The sequence below is a fragment of the Rhinichthys klamathensis genome, unplaced genomic scaffold (assembly GCF_029890125.1).
Source record: "Rhinichthys klamathensis goyatoka isolate OS25496 unplaced genomic scaffold, OSU_Roscu_1.1 h1tg000068l_1, whole genome shotgun sequence".
Lineage (NCBI taxonomy): Eukaryota > Metazoa > Chordata > Actinopteri > Cypriniformes > Leuciscidae > Rhinichthys > Rhinichthys klamathensis.
Window position 1 is genome coordinate 3,531,871 of NW_026606611.1, and position 18,263 is coordinate 3,550,133.

An 18,263-nucleotide genomic window follows, 5' to 3' on the forward strand; every position below is an offset into this window, starting at 1 on the left:
TCATTTAAAATGTAAAAGTCATATTGTAAAATAATTATCAAATTTTACCTTCATATTTCAGCATTGAGATCACAGTTGTAGGACATGAGCAAAAATGGTGTTTGGACCTATACATACTTCATCATTTTTCATTAAATCATATTATTCATTCATTCATTTTTTAAACATTTTTTTTTTGTCAAGGTGTGTAATGACACCGTTTATATAGCTAATTTGTGAAGCATCAGTTGACAAATTTGAACATGAATCTAAAAATTCACTACTGGGACTTAAAAGTGCCTGTAGTTGCAGAAACACCCATATTCTGCAACTACGGGCACTCTACACCGTGGCATTATTACCATTGAAACATGTCTATATAAAAACACTAGTGCCAAGAAGATACTTTTTGTTTGTGTCCATATGAAACAATATTATTGCACCCTGCAGATGTCGCTGTGTTCTACCCCGCGTGCACAAAGCACGTTGCTCCTCCAGATTCCCACAATGCCTAGTGTTTACCTCCGCTCTGAGTCTGACAGCACCGATGCTGCTCACTGGCTCTTCTAGTTACCAACTGGAACCCAGCATATATCCAGCAGTGCTGCATGCATCGGAACGTCACCATATACCGGGACAAACCCAGCATAGGTCGCCAAACGAGGACCGGAGATTGTCGGCAGCTTTGGACCGTGTTTATGTTCGCGGCGGCGGGGTTGGACACTTCCTCTCTCTTATTCTGAGGTGAGCGCGTGTGTATAAACTTATATCCATGCAGATCATTCTCTTGCATTACATTAGTTTATGCGTTTACATGTTATCTCAACCGCAACGACATTGTGTACAAGAGCGCGCGCATCACTGCACGCGCCGCACTGCGCTTTTAAACACTTTTAACATGTCTCTTGTTGTCATGTATAATGAAACTAATGCAAGATAGTCTAAGCAAGATGCACACGAGTTATTTTACTTTTATGTAACTTAGGTAATTTGGACTGCGTCTTAATGTTTTTAGGGAGTTTAGTCGTTCTCTTAGAAACATTCACCTAGTTAACACGGTAACTTCCGTGTTAATCGGCTCTGTTACGGAAAATGACAGACATAAAACTGTGTAAAGGAGATCTTTTATTCATAATGATTATAGAGAAGTAACAATAATTGTAGTAATTATTATATTTTGGTGTAAACATAAATGATAACAGTGTGTCATGCTAAACAGTTTTACGCCTCCCGGCTGTTGCGTCATCAGTAAACAGCAGTCTGTCTGATTGATGAGTAGCGATGTCCGATTCGAGAAACGAATTGTTCATTTGAATCGGATCTTTGAAATGAAAACGATTCGGTCATGATTGATTCGTTCAGTAACCGAGACAGGTGTTTGACTCGTCATGAGTTGAGAACCGATTAGTGAGCTAGACTAGTAATAGTTTCATGTTACAGATCAACACACGGATGTTGAGGGAAATAGATTTTTTATTAAAACACTTATTTTTTTACCAAGAGTTATTGTATATTATAATTGATATATATATATATATATATATATTAGTATGTAGGCTATGCTATGTATTTATGTATGTATGTGCGTCTGTGTGTGTGTACATGACTTTGTTTTAATTAATTGAATCATGCAGCAAATTGAACTGAACTAGCACACGTGCAATAAACATCTTTATTGATACCTGTGATTATTGGAACATTTAACATGTATGATCTAATGCATGAGATGGTGTATTGTTTAAACTTGAATCTCTCTATTATTTGTATCATTAATTCCTATTCCTTTTTTTTGCTGACATTATGGGTTTTGCTCTTCTCAGTTATTTAAACAAACAAACAAAATTATCATTCTATTTAGAAACAGTTTAATGGAGAAATGTATCATTTCTTAAACTGCCAGGTTTCACATTAATGCATAGTTTTCTAGATCAGTCTAAACTAAGCTGAAATATTATAGCACATCCGTATCAAAATTACAGTCTTGCTTCATATTTGTCAGATTTGTTAATTAATTACCTTGATTTAGCCTTACTGCTTGTTGACAGTCAAGCTGTGCATTAGAAAGTAATTATAAATAATTAGTTGGATTGTGCTGTATGACTGCCGACAGATAAACATACGATGTTTGGGTGAATGTTTACAGCAAAGTGCTGTGATGCATTTAAACTGTTGTTAAATAAGCTTTATGATCATCTAAACAATTCACACCAGGTGTACTTGTAGAAAAGGGCTCTTGGTAGAGTAATGATTTAATTGATCCCTGTCTTGTTGTTTTTCTCTGTGCTCTGCTCATATATTGTATATTTTAAGTATTTTTAGAGCGCGGACCGTGTGGAATAGCGCAGAGCGTGTGAGTTTCAGGACTACACCAATCACATGTCGTCTGTAGTGATTCACATGAAAAGCTTTGTATCCTAGCAACACGAGATATGCACAACCGCTGGCTGGTATCAGTGAATGACAGCTATAGGGCTTGTTGTCAATAAGCTGATGAGCTGCTGTTTACTTGCAAACTTATCAAAGTTTGGGTTGTTTAGATGCACAAATGTAAGTGGCTCCTTGCAAGCAGAGAGGTAATTTCAATGTTATTCATTGAGTGTGATCTCTCAGTTGCAGAAAAATATCGATTTAGTGCATTCGAATGGACATTGTGCACTTTGGTGGTCATTCTTTCATCCAGTTATTTTTCTTTCTGTTTAAAGGCCAGGGATAGACATCCAGACATTTATAATTTTGAAACTTTAAGTAGTGTACTTGTGCTGTTCCAAGTTTCAAAAAAGATGGAAAAGCATGACAAAAGTATCATAAATGTGGACTACATATAACTTGTGCACTATATTCAAAGTCTTACTGTACGTTCACACCGCCGCTGACTTGAGCGGCAAGGAAGCTCTGGCCGCCCTGTCAAGGACGCTTGTCAAAAAGTACGGGGAAGCTTGTTGACGCTTTGGACGCTCTGACGTAGCAGGGAGAAGAGAAGTGTCACAACATGAAATGTAATAAACAGAAAAAGACAAGCAATACAATGACAGCATTTTTATAACCGTTTGGTCACATTTGGTCGAAAAAAAAAAGAATAATTAGCTATTTATTATTTGCATTAGGCTATTATTTGCATTAGTGCAATTGGTCAAATCGGTGTCACCGTGAGCAAATGAATCGCATTCCCGCTTAAAACGAGCGTTCGTAAATATTTCAAATAAAAGTTGCGCTCATGCGGTCCCTATAAGCAAACAACATTATGTCATAATTGATAGGAAACCCAGCAATTGCGATTATTAGCTTCTCCTCCATTTTCTCGGAACTAATGTTTTGGTAGGAACGAAAGTTTACATCGTATGTTTCTCCGGAATCAGCCAGCGCCAAGGACGTCTATATTCTGATTGGTTTCTGGCGTTTTGCCGCTGAACCGCGTCATAGCTCATTGCCATAAAGTTGAGCTTCTTTCAATTTTCATTCTGATTGACGCTCAAAACGCCCAAAACGCAGTGCGTATTCATATTTACGGTGTGTTCACACTTGTAGTTCCGTTCGTTTGGTCCGGGCCAAAAAAAAAAAAAAACTTGTCCTGGTCCGTTTAGTATTCACATTGGCATTTTAACACCGATCCTAAAGCTACCAAACCTAAAGGCATAGGGATTCATTCACAACCTGATTGGTCTGTGTTTATGACGTATATTTCGAGACAGAACTTACCGCACATCCAAAACAGTGCTGTGCGCTGGGCTAAATGTGCTCGTTGTATGTGCATATGATAGTGTTTTGATCAGCTGAGAACTTGTGAAGAGCTTATAAGATGTGTAAAGGAGTCAAAACAGCGGCAGGAATCCCTCCGTCACACATATAGGCTAAACGAAGATCTGCTTGTGAGGAGACGCGGTTCTGATGCCTGAACTGAACTGTGATGACATCATCTTATCACTATGATGAGAAAAAAGAGGCATGCTTGAACACTGTCCTTTTTAGGGTTGCATCTTGTGACGTCACACCATCTTTTCAGTGGTCTTGGTCCGCTTGTTTGGTGCGCTCCAGGGTTTGGATGGCAGCGTTCACACTTATTCAAACGAACCGCAGTAACCGAGCAATCGCACCAGGGTTCATTTTAATCGAACCAAACATGCCAAGTGTGAACACACCCTTAAAAGGTATGCATTTTTGAAGGTACAGTCTCTTTAGCACCAAAATGCATAGACTGTTTTGATGATATGATTATGCACTTCAGCTTCTCATCAGATTTTCTGTCCAATCAAAAACTCTAGAGTCTGAAGTGTCTCGCCCCCTACGCTGTAACAGGAACTAAAGCCTAGGCTGAAGTCATTTGTTCACACATTTACTATGGTACCGTGGCACGGTTCACAAAACCCACGGTTCGGTTTGTATCACGGTTTTAGGGTCATGGTTTTCGGTTCTGTATACGGTTCTTGTTGTTATTTTTTCTTTTAATCTTTAACACTCCAGAAATGTACTTCAGCATATGATATATAGCTTAATTATCCACAATTTAGGATACAGTATTAAAAAAAAAAGTTATATCATGCAATCATGCACAAACTGAATTTGACTTGACTTTAAGCACATTATTGGGACCATCTCCGAGGAAAGCTAGGTGAGATTTTGATACAGCAAGAGAGAAGACATTGATGACATGCTTTTCGTTTATTTGGCAAAAAAAGTATGTGTATCACTATCTCTACAGGAACTTATGTGCATTTTTAGCACACAAAGATTGAAATGAACTTGCATTTATCAAACTGCCAACTTAAGTGTAGCTCTTACAAAAGTTTTATCTTTTAAAAGAAAAAGAGAGGAACTCTTAAAACTCTGTCTTTTAAATAAGTCAAAATACATGAAACATAATTGCCTATAATTAGGCTATAGCAATAGCAAAGGCCATAATCATAAAGTGAAACATAAGTTCAACCTCAACACAAAAACAGTATCAACAATGCTTCTATTCCCTGAGAGTGAGGATACATTTTTTTCACTTGGAATTAAAGTGCAGTATTTGGAAACATATGACTGGAGTTCTTATGTAAACTTAAAGTGCCACTGTAGCTATATATTTAAATATCATAACATGAAATCCAAAATGTTCCCACACACCGGACTTATAAGACTCTGGCGCATCCTCCAACTCCGGTTAGCCTTCCTTATCTCTCCCACTTGCCATTTCTCCGCGTGCCGTGACCTGCAGCACTCCATACTCCACTTTTACTGGCTTGTTCGACTTGAACCGGCGCTGCACAAAGCGATCGGTTTATGATATCAAAGTACCGCAAGAGTGATTGAAAAGCGTACGGAGCCGTCACTCTCGCGGTACTTTGTCATTCACCGATTGCTCTGTGCAGCGCCGGTTCAAGTTGAACAAGCCTCATATGTATCTCCACACGTCTTATTTCGCGCGAAAAGGAAACACGTCTGAGGTCACATACGGGTACGATGCTACATTGCGCATGCGTCGAACCGTGAGACACACACACGCTCCGAACCGAGACAAGCGAACCGAACGGTTCGGATGTTTTTTCATGTACCGTGCCACCCCTAGTACTCTATATTATGGAGAATGACACTATATAGGCACTACATTCTACACAGAATGTTTTATTTTTTTTACGCAATGCAGAAAATCGCAAACTGTTACACTGCGTAAACATCGGCAGTAACAGTTGCAAGTACAGGTCTCTGCAGAACAAAAAGGGTGCATTTCCAAATTTAGGGGCATTTTCAAACCGAGAGAGGTGTTTTTTTAACTAACCAAAGGCCATTCATGATTTTTTTTTTCTTATGTCAAGATCATGAGAAGAAAAAATAAATTATAAAAATGTAATGTGTATATAAATATATATAATGTATATATAAAAAATGTTTTGTCTTGTACAGTATAATGTACATCTTAATGTAATACAATTATTATTAAAAAAAAATTACAACTTGTAACGAGTGGAAATAAGGTGTGGCCCCTTTAAGAGCTGCGCGCTGCCTGTTGAACTATCGGCAGTATTGAATTGTATGTGCCGTGCGCCTCGAACACCCCTTTTACTGTCTATGCGAACACCCTATGTATGCGGGTAATTTCTGTTTGATGCTAATTTTTATCTTATTTTGTTTATTAAGTAACGATGTGGACGGTAGAACGTGTGACAGGCAGTTAGACTAGTTTCCCGGGAAAAATAACAAACCGGGAGGGGTCCGGGAGATAGGGCTAAAAAACGGGAGAAAACGGGAGTGTTGACAGGTAACGTTATGAGCTAAGTTATTGTTAGAATACAGCTGGATTTTCGAGGTTAGTACGCTGTATAGCTGGTAGTCAATATCGATGCACTCCACTCCGTTTTGCCACCTCAAGTTTGTGTCGGCTCTCTCGCGTGAGAATCTCGTGTCACGTTCGCGATGTTCAATTAGCCGACATTTAATTTAATCGAGTAAATTCTTGTCGACAATTAATCGATAATCGATTAACCGTTTGCATCCCTAATTCAATTAATTAGATATGTTTTTGATAAACCATTAAAATGGAATATAGACTAAATAAAACGGAAAGCACAGAACTGGGTAAAAATAAAATAGAATTAAAAAAAAAACATTAAGAATGTAATTTTTGTTAAACTGTTAATAAATTGCTGTTAAATTGAACAAGTTTCATGATTGCAATTAATTACACATGACTTTTGATCAATACAATTTTATTTAATCATCCAGAAAAATTACAACAGGGAAGAAAACAGGGAAAACGGAATTTACTCACACTAAACCAGGCATCTTGTAAAGTGTGCTTATCCTTAAGTTTGGCTGCATTAACAGTTTAGCTTTCTTGTTTCAAGTCTTTTCTTTGGAGTCAGACCTTTTCACAAACCCATTTTGAGTGATTGGTTTGCCAATCAGAATGGTTATCAGGTTTGACTAACTCAGGGAAAGCTATCAGTAAATAATGACAATTTTGGTCTGTTTCTCACATAATCGCCTGGATTCAGAAGACATGGTTTTTAGTGCACATTAAGGAATATGAACCGCTTTTTTTGATACATCTGCATACTTTTCGAAGCTTGAAAGCTTCTTGCATTGTTATTGCATAGAAAATGGCATTTTTGCATATTTGGGTGAACTATTCCTATTGGCTTATTCATTCCCAGTTTCTAAGGCACAAATATTCTTTTGTTTTATCCTAGCATCTTTCTTTCCCTCTTTCTTGTCCTTCATGTATCGTTTTAGTTTCATGTTCCTGGTCTGAGAAGGATTTGTGCCCTTCCTCACAAATACTAAGCCGCTCAGACCACTTCATATAAGGTTTATCAGTTGTGTTGTTGAAGACATTGTATTCCTCCTGCTGCTGATGCTATGAAAGTGTAGAGCAAACAGTCTTTGGGTCTCATTTTTTGTTGCACTGTACAGTCTGTTCTTGTAGACCTGAATTTGCTGTTCTTAACACTGCTGCCTACTCTGTGCAGCGAGTAAATCCTGCCTTAGATCCTGCCTAGTCTTTGACTAAAGGAAATAGGGGATCAGTAGTGATTGTGTTTATTTCCTCATGCTTGTTTGATATTCGGCTGTTCAAGAGGAAATTACTGTGGGCTTTTAAATATATCTTTGAATGCTGTAAGGCAGGATAAAATGACACACAAAGAGATGTTTAATGGTGAGAGGGTTTGGATACCAGTCACATAAAGGGATTTATTTCACATTTACCAGCTTATAAGGACTATTCAAGCGTTTACATTCAAAGACGGCAATATGATTCAGAGCAACAACTTCTTTACAGGAAGCAAAATATTGACTGAGTGCTGGATGAAAAAAAAGGTAAATTTCTCATCATAAATCACTAAACGCACACACGCTCGTCTCTTAATGAGGTCATTGACAGCTCAAAGGTTCGAGCATGAAGGATGCACTGGTTAGTCAAGGGCAGAGCGGCCATTAGCACTTGTGTGGCTTTTATATTTGTTTTGTTGGTTTATGTTGTATTGCGTTGTTGAGAGATAGCAGGTGTAATTTGAATATTCTTTCAAGCAGAAATACTCTGTCACACAACTCACTTCTCTCTCTCCACACAGAAATAGAAATGAGCGAGCGTTTCCCTTTTGACGTTCCTCTGATAAGGTAATCAATGAACCATGGTCGGTCATTGAGTGGAAGGTGTGTGTGTGTGTGTGTGTGCGCTTAATACTAAAAGCCTCCTGTCACTGACAAATTCATTGTATGAATTTGCCGTTCCTCATTTCACAGAAGAAGCTCGGAAGAAATTTTGACAGCTTAATTTAACATTTTAAGACAGAATAGACTTGATTGCTGGATGGAATCACTAATGAGTTGTCAAGATATTTTCGGGGCCTCGATAGCAGCATGAAAGCATGCATTTATTTAGAAAAAATTATTTTCCATTTGTACAAATTTAAAATTAAACAATGATTTCGAGGTGAGATTGACATATTTAGTCTAATACTATTTACTTGAATTCAGATCAGTAAAATTAAGTGGCCCCAAAAATTATTTGGACATTTTAAACCATTGAAGGATTGAAGAATTGGCATTTATTGTAAGGAAGATGGCACAAGCAGACTTTTCAAGCAAGACATGTCTAAATGTTTTATTTTATTTTTATTAATGACCATTAATAACAAGTATGATTACCAGAGTAAATCACATACAGAATTCCGACAAATATAGGAGAAAATATGCAGGTAGTTACAAAACTCAAGAAAAGCAAGTCTGAAATCAGCTTGCATGCCTGAAAAAGAACTTTGAAGAGTCTCAAAATAATTGTCAGATGAACAGAAGACATGAACTTGCTGCTAAGTAACAGGAATAAAGCTTATGCAAAAAAAGCAACTGCATTTCAAAAAGTAAGTGTTTAGTAGAACTGGTTTACTTCTGTTGATTGAAGTTGACAGTGGCTGAGTGGCAGTTGTGAAGATCATGAGAAATGCAGTTAAATGCCTTTATTTGGATTCATTAGATTATTAATTTGACTTTATCACAGCTGTGCTGATATTCAGTACAGCAGCACGATTTGAGTGTGATATTGCTTTTATGCAACCAGAAAAAAGTAAACAAATAAGATAAAATTGCATTTTTAAAAGTAGATTATTTATTACTTGACACAGCATCTTAAAAACATTGATCATGCATGAGATGCTGAAAAAGCATCTCATGCTTTTTCAGAGATGTGGCACAACCGTCAAAGACCTACATTAGGGCTTAAGGCTGCACAATAAATCGAATTTCTAATCGCGATTGCGATTACGGATGTCACAATTACGTCGCTCAAAGCCGCGATTACAAAAATAAGTCCACTTAAATTAGGCTCGTTTGAGACGCGGCTCGCCTCGACTGAAATGGAGGCTAGAGTAGGCGGCTGCAATGAGGGGAGGAGGGGAAAAAGTGCAGGCAAGATGGACAGTTCTCTCTTCTCGCAGTAGACACAGACGAGATCAAAGGCGGATATTGTGGGATTCACACTCATGCGTTATGTTGCTGATAAAATAGATGTAAGTTCTGCTGCTTTTATAAAAAAAAATATATAATTAACAAGACACCAAAAGTATTTATTTCCATTCAGGGCTGTACGCTGAGTTTTATAAATACCGAGGTCCCAAATGTGATCTTGTTAGGGGGGTTCGGGGCCATGCCCCTCCTGGAACATTTTAGATTTTCCTGATCTACACATGCATTTTAAGGTGTTTCAAGGCCAATACAATGGATTCCAGCAGTTTTAAAAGCATGTCAGTGGGCAGTAGCATACATTATTTGTCAAGCAGATAACATATTCTGAAACATGAGAATCAGTTTAAATGTTGCAATGAATGATCCACACCACAAAATGGAAATGCAGAATGTTTATGCTTATTGTCGACAATCAGGGCTCCAGACTAACTTTTTTCACCTCCGTCCTGGAACCGTCCTGAAAAACAATTTGAACCGTCCTAAAGTGAATGTCAACCGTCCCAAAATAAAACTGTTGTTTCTGTACTTTGTTATTATGATCTATAGTTATAGTTGTTGGTAGTTTTTTTGTATTCATGCAGAATACATTTTTTCTTTTTTCTTTTTTTTACATATAGGCTACGAAAATTAAGAGAAAAATACATACAGCTCAAAACATTTTTGAGTTGGTTGAGTTGGTTGGATTAAACAATAACAAATAAATACTGGTGACTAAATATCTCAAAGTGGTAATGTGTCATAGCTGACCTGTTAATATGAATGATTTTAAAGTTTGAACATGCAATACAGATACAGATTTAACTGCTTAAAATATCTTAAAATTAAATAAAACCACTTTTCCTAAAATAGAACAGTCTTCTTTTCAATTAATGATATATGCAATGCATTCTTTATAACTACTTGCATACATAATTCTTTATTCTTTCAAGCAGCAGACAGTTATTTGTATGAACTAATTATATTAAATATAACATTAAAGCTATTAAAGTCCCTGTAAAGGCAATTTTAACAAAACATTCTAAACACATTCTAAAGGTTAGAAATGTATTGCTAAAACATATTACAAAGACTGTGAACTGTGAAGTACTGAATTGTGGAGTTAGACCGTTAAACAGTTTTTCACCCTGGCAATTTCACGGATTTTTTGGGCGGGTCTAAAACAGGGCTCGATGACGCACTGGAGCTCTTGGACACGCCCCTACTCGATGACGCACTGATACTGATCCCTCTAACAATATAAATAGAGCACATTCGCATCAGTTTGGCGCTCATTTGCGAGTTACTGTCAGTACTATTATCAGTTACTACAGCCTACAGTTTGCTATCTAGCCATGCCTTCGTCACGGAAATGCGTACTACTTGGATGCAATCATTTGCAAAACAGATCGGTGTCCTTGTTTAAATTTCCTAAAAACGACGACATCAAGAAGAGGTGGATTAATTTTGTGAAGAGCCACCTTGATGGAGAGCTGAGGATCACCAGCCAAACCCGCCTCTGTAGTGATCATTTTACTCGTGATAGTTTTATAAACTTTCGTCGGAGACAACTGGGATTCACAGATAATCCGTTGTTACTGGTGAAAGGTGCCGCACCGACTATCTCTCGCCTCGGCCTTCATCCTCCCGTCCCGCCGACAACTGGCGCCATCATCGGCAATGCGTGCCCACCAATGAGTGTAAGTTGCCTTGTCTAACTTTATTTGTCTAAGTTAGGTTAAGCTAGTTAACGTTTACTTACATATAACTTAGCTAACTTGCATAAAAGGGAGAGAAAAAATTTACCATTCTGTTGCAGAGCGAGGGGGACGATGTTGACTTCCTTGGTCAATGTCTTCTGAATCGGATTCAGGCTCTGGAGGCTCAAACAAATATGGCTTGGTATAACCTAATAACCTAATAAGCTGCTAGGAGCATCCATTTCGGCTGTAGCGGGTCCCGTCGAGTGCAGCTTTCCCGCGAGTGGGCGTGGTTTCAGCGCAGCCAGCGGACACGCCCCCAGCGTTTGAGAGCAGAGAAAACTGCTCATTTTTTCAAGATTTTGATAGCTTATTTTATGTACTTGCCGGCTTTTTTTATCATTCAAATTTGGCTGGGTGGCTAATAACACATTTTTCTGTGGTGTGACAAACTCAGAACACATACTTAATTTTGACTTTACGGGGACTTTAACGAGCAGTGAATGCTTTTCTCTTTTTCTTTTGTTGCTTGATCAATATTAAGGACACAGACCGCAATAGGTTTATTACGCACTGTCACTTTAAGACGTCGGATCATGTCTAATGACATGCGGATACAATTGCACTGATGCACATCCGATTCTCTCACAACTGTTTAAGACATAACCAACATAGTTTACATGAATACTCTCCAAAACGGACATTTAGACATAATGTTGTGTGTATTTGTCCACTCAGACACGAAAGAGAGCTCAATCAGTCCTCGCGCGCTGTATAGGCGTCTATGTGCATGGCTGCACGCTTCGGTCGGGTGTGTGCGCACAGAAAACCGAATAGAGCTATTTTTTGCGTCGTCACTCTTATTCAGATATATATATATATATATATCTGCTCTACTCATTCTCCCAGACGTTTACATATTTTAACGTTTTATGAAACATGCAGCGCATGTCAACCCGTGTCCCGCTGGGTAGATCAGCACGTTACAGTACAAATGCGCGCATCTACACGCAGGACATCAGTTATGACTGGATCGCTTCCCAAATCGTCACTATCTAACATTTTTGTCTAGTTTTTATTCGTTGAATATCTGTTGTTTAACCAGCGCAACATACACTCACCGGCCACTTTATTAGGTACCCCATGCTAGTAACGGGTTGGACCCCCTTTTGCCTTCAGAACTGCCTCAATTCTTCGTGGCATAGATTCAACAAGGTGCTGGAAGCATTCCTCAGGGAGTTTGGTCCATATTGACATGATGGCATCACACAGTTGCCACAGATTTGTCGGCTGCACATCCATGATGCGAATCTCCCGTTCCACCACATCCCAAAGATGCTCTATTGGGTTGAGATCTGGTGACTGTGGAGGCCATTTTAGTACAGTGAACTCATTGTCATGTTCAAGAAACCAATTTGAAATGATTAGAGCTTTGTGACATGGTGGAAGTAGCCATCAGAGGATGGGTACATGGTGGCCATAAAGGGATGGACATGGTCAGAAACAATGCTCAGGTAGGCCGTGGCATTTAAACGATGCCCAATTGGCACTAAGGGGCCTAAAGTGTGCCAGGAAAACATCCCCCACACCATTACACCACCACCACCAGCCTGCACAGTGGTAACAAGGCATGATGGTTCCATGTTCTCATTCTGTTTACGCCAAATTCTGACTCTAACATCTGAATGTCTCAACAGAAATCGAGACTCATCAGACCAGGCAACATTTTTCCAGTCTTCAACTGTTCAATTTTGGTGAGCTCTTGCAAATTGTAGCCTCTTTTTCCTATTTGTAGTGGAGATGAGTGGTACCCGGTGGAGTCTTCTGCTGTTGTAGCCCATCCGCCTCAAGGTTGTGCGTGTTGTGGGTGCAAATGTGCGTGCAAATGCTTTGCTGCATACCTCGGTTGTAACGAGTGGTTATTTCAGTCACTGTTGCCCTTCTATCAGCTCGAACCAGTCTGGCCATTCTCCTCTGACCTCTGGCATCAACAAGGCATTTCCGCCCACAGAACTGCCGCTCACTGGATGTTATTTCTTTTTCGGACCATTCTCTGTAAACCCTAGAGATGGTTGTGCGTGAAAATCCCAGTAGATTAGCAGTTTCTGAAATACTCAGACCAGCCCTTCTGGCACCAACAATCATGCCACGTTCAAAGTCACTCAAATCACCTTTCTTCCCCATACTGATGCTCGGTTTGAACTGCAGGAGATTGTCTTGACCATGTCTACATGCCTAAATGCACTGAGTTGCCACCATGTGATTGGCTGCTTAGAAATTAAGTGTTAACGAGCAGTTGGACAGGTGTACCTAATAAAGTGGCCGGTGAGTGTATTTACGATGTCATTAAGCCATTTGATAGATGTACCGCGGAACAAGTCTCTGGGTGAGTAGCCGGTGATAGTAACGTTAGGCTATATAGCATGAGAAGACGCGCTCCGTTGTAGTCAGCACTTGGTCGGTTAATTTTAACATTTTCTAAGTAAGTTAGCCCATAGGCTAGAAATAAATGAACACACATACAAAAATATCTTTCGTCCTGTAGGCGTCCTGGAGAATATTTCTGTTCGTCCTAAACACATTTTCTATCGTCCCCAGGACGATAGGACGCCGTTAGTCTCGAGCCCTGTCGACAATAAACAAATAACACATTCGAAACGGGAATGGCCTTAAATTAGAAATGATTCAAGGATTATTTTGCATAGATTTTACATTTAAATCAAATGCCAATGCAATCCTTCTGTGTCTAAAGGCATATATGAGCAATTAGTATGAGCATCAAAGATCAGTTTCAGCAACTTGTTTCTTTCCTAAATAAATCAATGTTTTTGGACTAATCTGTTCATTTAAATGTTCAGTTGCTCACTCATAAAGACAGAGGTCACTTGTCGCCACCTACTGGCTTAAAGGGATAGCTTCCTTGTGGGCCTGAGACGAGAGTTCAAGAGATTTCCAGGACGCATGCGCGAGAACTGACGGTCTTCTTCTACTACTATGTACAGCGCGCGTCTTCCTCTGCTTGTAAGACGCGCGCTGTGTAGTAGAAGAAGAACGTCAGTTCTCGCGCATGCGTCGTGGAAATCTCGTCGAATAAAGTCGTTATTTTTGTTTGTTTTTCGCACAAAAAGTATTCTCGTCGCTTGATAAACTTATAGTGGAGCCACTGTAGGCACATAAAATTTAAACATTTTCTTCAATGACTTTCTGGGCCGTCAAGTTTCACTCCCTTAGGAAGCCTATGGGGGAGTGATCCACCTCTCAGATTTAATCAAAAATATCTTAATTTGTGTTCCGAAGATGAACGAAGGTCTTACGGGGTTGGTACAGCATGAGGGTGAGTAATTACTGACTTAATTTTCATTTTTGGGTGAACTACCCCTTTAATGATGCAAGTTGCGCAAACACAGACAAGTGGAGTAATACAAACAGTGCTGATACTGGTGAAATATTCGAACACATTCGAGGTATACAAATATATATTTACAATAATAATGGCAAGTGTTGTTAAATTTCGCTTATAGTTTCCACTGTCATTGGCAAAGAACAGTATATCTGTGTTAAATAGGAATCCAATGTAATAATGTTAATCTCATGGGCATAGTATGCAATAATAATAATAATAATAATAATTCATTACATTTATATAGCGCTTTTCTAGGCACTCAAAGCGCTTCACATGGAAGGGGGGAATCTCCTCAACCACCACCAATGTGCAGCATCCACTTGGATGATGCGACGGCTCATACCTGCAATACCTGCTCTTCCTCTCTCATCTCAATCTCCTTCTCTCTTTCTCTTATCTCAGTCTCTTTATCTTGACCTGTACATCTTCTTCCCTTCCCATTGATAGCCTTTGCAAACTGATTATTTCTGTCGGTCGTTTAAATCTTCTATCGTTATACAGCTGTATAGTTTAGCTACTTGCATCTCATCTCACACTGTATGACCGTTAACTGAAGTCAAGTCAAGTCAAGTCATCTTCATTTATATAGCGCTTTTAACAATGAATTGTTTCAAAGCAGCTTTACAGAGATAAACATATAATTTAAGGTAACAGATTGTTTTGGCGTTATAGCGGTTCTTGAATAATGTTACTTCCAGCTAAAGTTAACTTTGATTGATTCACCTCCGTCGAAATGATCAGACTTTAAACGCAAACCTGTGATTAACGCTGACGGCGTTCACATGCTCATTCAGAATTCTATAGTTATGTGCTTTTTAAAATATGTGCGCAGGTTTGTAATTCATACAACCCAGCCTAAACAAACTACTTTTCTTGCCTATAAATTTTGATACAGAATTTTGTTTTATTTTATCACTTCGGGGTACGCGAGCCGGAATTCACAGCGCTTTATCTGTAGAGTGGGAAAGGGATCCTCCATAGGGAGAGGATAGTGGATACTTCAGCACTGCATTCTCATCGGGTCCAGGCGAATCTCCTTCGTCAGATCTGGACACGGCCTGGATCCGGCAGGCTGCGGGAAAACCTCGGGATAAACAAAGACACTAATATTAGCGTAGATGCCATTCTTCTTATGATGTAGCGAGTACATCAAGATTTAAGGGAAGTGTTCCCAGTTCCGGCTGACCTAATCTATGCAGCCTAACATTGAATTTATAGAAGTCTATAATGTATTATGTGTATGCTAGGTCAAAGAGATGTGTTTTTAGTCTAGCTTTGAACTGACAGAGTGTGTCTGCTTCCCGGACAATGGTAGGAAGACTGTTCCAAAGTTTTGGTGCTAAATAGGAAAAGGATCTACCGCCAGCAGTCGATTTAGATATTCTAGGTATTATCAACTGGCCGGAATTTTGAGATCGCAATAGACGTGAAGGACTATAATGCGTTAAGAGCTCGCTCAAGTACTGCGGAGCTAAACCATTTAGTGCTTTGTAGGTAATCAACAATATTTTAAAATTTATACGATGTTTAATAGGGAGCCAATGCAGTGTTGACAGAACCGGGCTAATATGGTCATATTTCCTGGTTCTGGTAAGAACTCGAGCTGCGGCGTTTTGAACTAGCTGTAGTTTGTTTATTAAGCGTGCAGGGCAACCACCCAGTAGAGCATTACAATAATCTAGCCTTGAGGTCATGAACGCATTTAGCAATGAGAGCATATGGCGTAATTTAGATATATTTTTAAGATGGAAAAATGCAGTTTTACAGATACTAGACACGTGGCTTTCAAAAGAAAGGTTGGTATCAAATAGCACACCCAGGTTCCTAACCGACGACGAAGACTTGACAGAGCAGCCATTAAGTGTTAGACAGTATTCTGGGTTATTACGTGTGGACGTTTTTTGTCCAATATTTAGAATCTCTGTCTTTTCAGAATTTAGTAGTAGGAAATTACTAGTCATCCAATTTTTTATATCAGCTATGCATTCCGTTAATTTTGTGAATTGGTAAGTTTCGTTGGGTTTTGAAGAAATATACAGCTGAGTATCATCGGCATAACAGTGAAAGCTAACTCCATGTTTCCTAATGATATCTCCTAATGGTAGCATGTACAGAGTGAACAGCAGCGGTCCTAGTACTGAGCCTTGTGGTACGCCATACTGAACTTGTGATCGATAAGACATCTCTTCATTTACTGCTACAAACTGATAACGGTCAGTTAAGTATGATTTAAACCATGCTAATGCAATTCCACTAATGCCAACATAGTTTTCTAGTCTATTTAAAAGAATGTTGTGGTCAATGGTGTCAAATGCAGCACTAAGATCGAGTAACACTAATAGAGAGATACAACCACGATCGGATGATAAGAGCAAATCATTTGTGACTCTAATGAGAGCGGTCTCAGTGCTATGGTACGGTCTAAATCCGGACTGAAAATCCTCGCAGATATCATTTCTTTCTAGAAAGGAACATAGTTGTGAAGATACTGCTTTTTCTAATATCTTTGACAGAAAAGGCAGATTCGAGATCGGCCTGTAATTGACTAATTCTGTAGGATCAAGTTGTGGTTTTTTAACAAGCGGTTTTATCATAGCCAGTTTAAAGGTTTTTGGTACGTATCCTAGAGACAAAGATGAATTAATGATATTAAGAAGAGGATATATGACCTCTGGAAACATCTCTTTCAGTAGCTTAGTCGGTATAGGATCTAACATACAAGTTGTCGATTTAGATGAATTAACGAGTTTGCAGAATTCTTCCTCTCCTATAGCAACAAATAAATCAAATTTTTCCTCAGGGAGACTACAATGCACTTCCTGATGCGATACTGTGGTAGACGGTTGCATAGTTATAATTTTGTCCCTGATATTATCAATCTTATAAGTGAAGAAGTTCATAAAGTCATCACTGCCGTGTTGCTTTGACACTTCTGAGCTTGAAACTTTCTTTTTCGTTAGTTTAGCCACTGTTTCAAATAAATACCTAGGATTATGTTTATTTTCTTCTAATAGGTTTGAAAAATAAGCAGATCTAGCAGCTTTTAAAGCCTCTCTGTAAGCAATTGAGCTCTCTTTCCACGAAATCCGAAATACCTCTAGTTTAGTTTTCTTCCAGTTGCGCTCCATTTTTCTGGCTGCTCTCTTTAGGGCCTGAGTGTGCTCGCTGTACCACGGCGTTGGACTATTTTCTTTAATCTTCTTTAAGCGCAACGGAGCAACTGCGTCTAAAGTGCTGGAAAAGAGAGAGTTAAACGTTTCTGTTGCAATATCGAGTTCTTCTAAGCTATCTGGGATGCTGAGATGATGAAACTGATTAGGAAGATTATTGATTAAGCAATCTTTAGTGGCAGAAGTTATAGGTCTAACGTATTTATAACACAGAGTCGGCTTTGCAGCCTTGGCTAAATGTAATTTACATGAGACTAGATAATGATCTGAGATGTCATCGCTCTGCTGCAGAATTTCAACAGCATCAACATCTATTCCATGTGATAATATTAGATCTAGAGTATGATTACGACAATGAGTAGGTCCTGACACGTGTTGTCTAACTCCAATTGAGTTTACAATGTCTTTAAATGCCAATCCCAAAGCATCTTTTTCATTATCTACATGTATATTAAAATCACCAACAATTAGTACTTTATCTGCAGCCAATACTAAATCTGATAGAAAGTCCGCAAATTCTTTGATAAAATCTTTATGGTGCCCTGGTGGCCTGTACACAGTAGCCAGCAGAATTCTCAAATGTGATTTGTGAAATGT

At 38.9% G+C, this 18,263-nt stretch overlaps 1 protein-coding gene across 1 annotated transcript in view; it reads left to right on the top strand.

The window, feature by feature from the left end:
- Nucleotides 1-494: 494 nt before the first annotated feature.
- Nucleotides 495-18,263, top strand: part of enox2 (ecto-NOX disulfide-thiol exchanger 2) — a 301,696-nt gene continuing 283,927 nt past the window's right edge. Inside the window, exon 1 of the mRNA XM_056250293.1 lies at nucleotides 495-723. The gene's annotated coding sequence lies outside the window, so the exon portion shown is untranslated. The remainder of the gene's footprint in view (nucleotides 724-18,263) is intronic.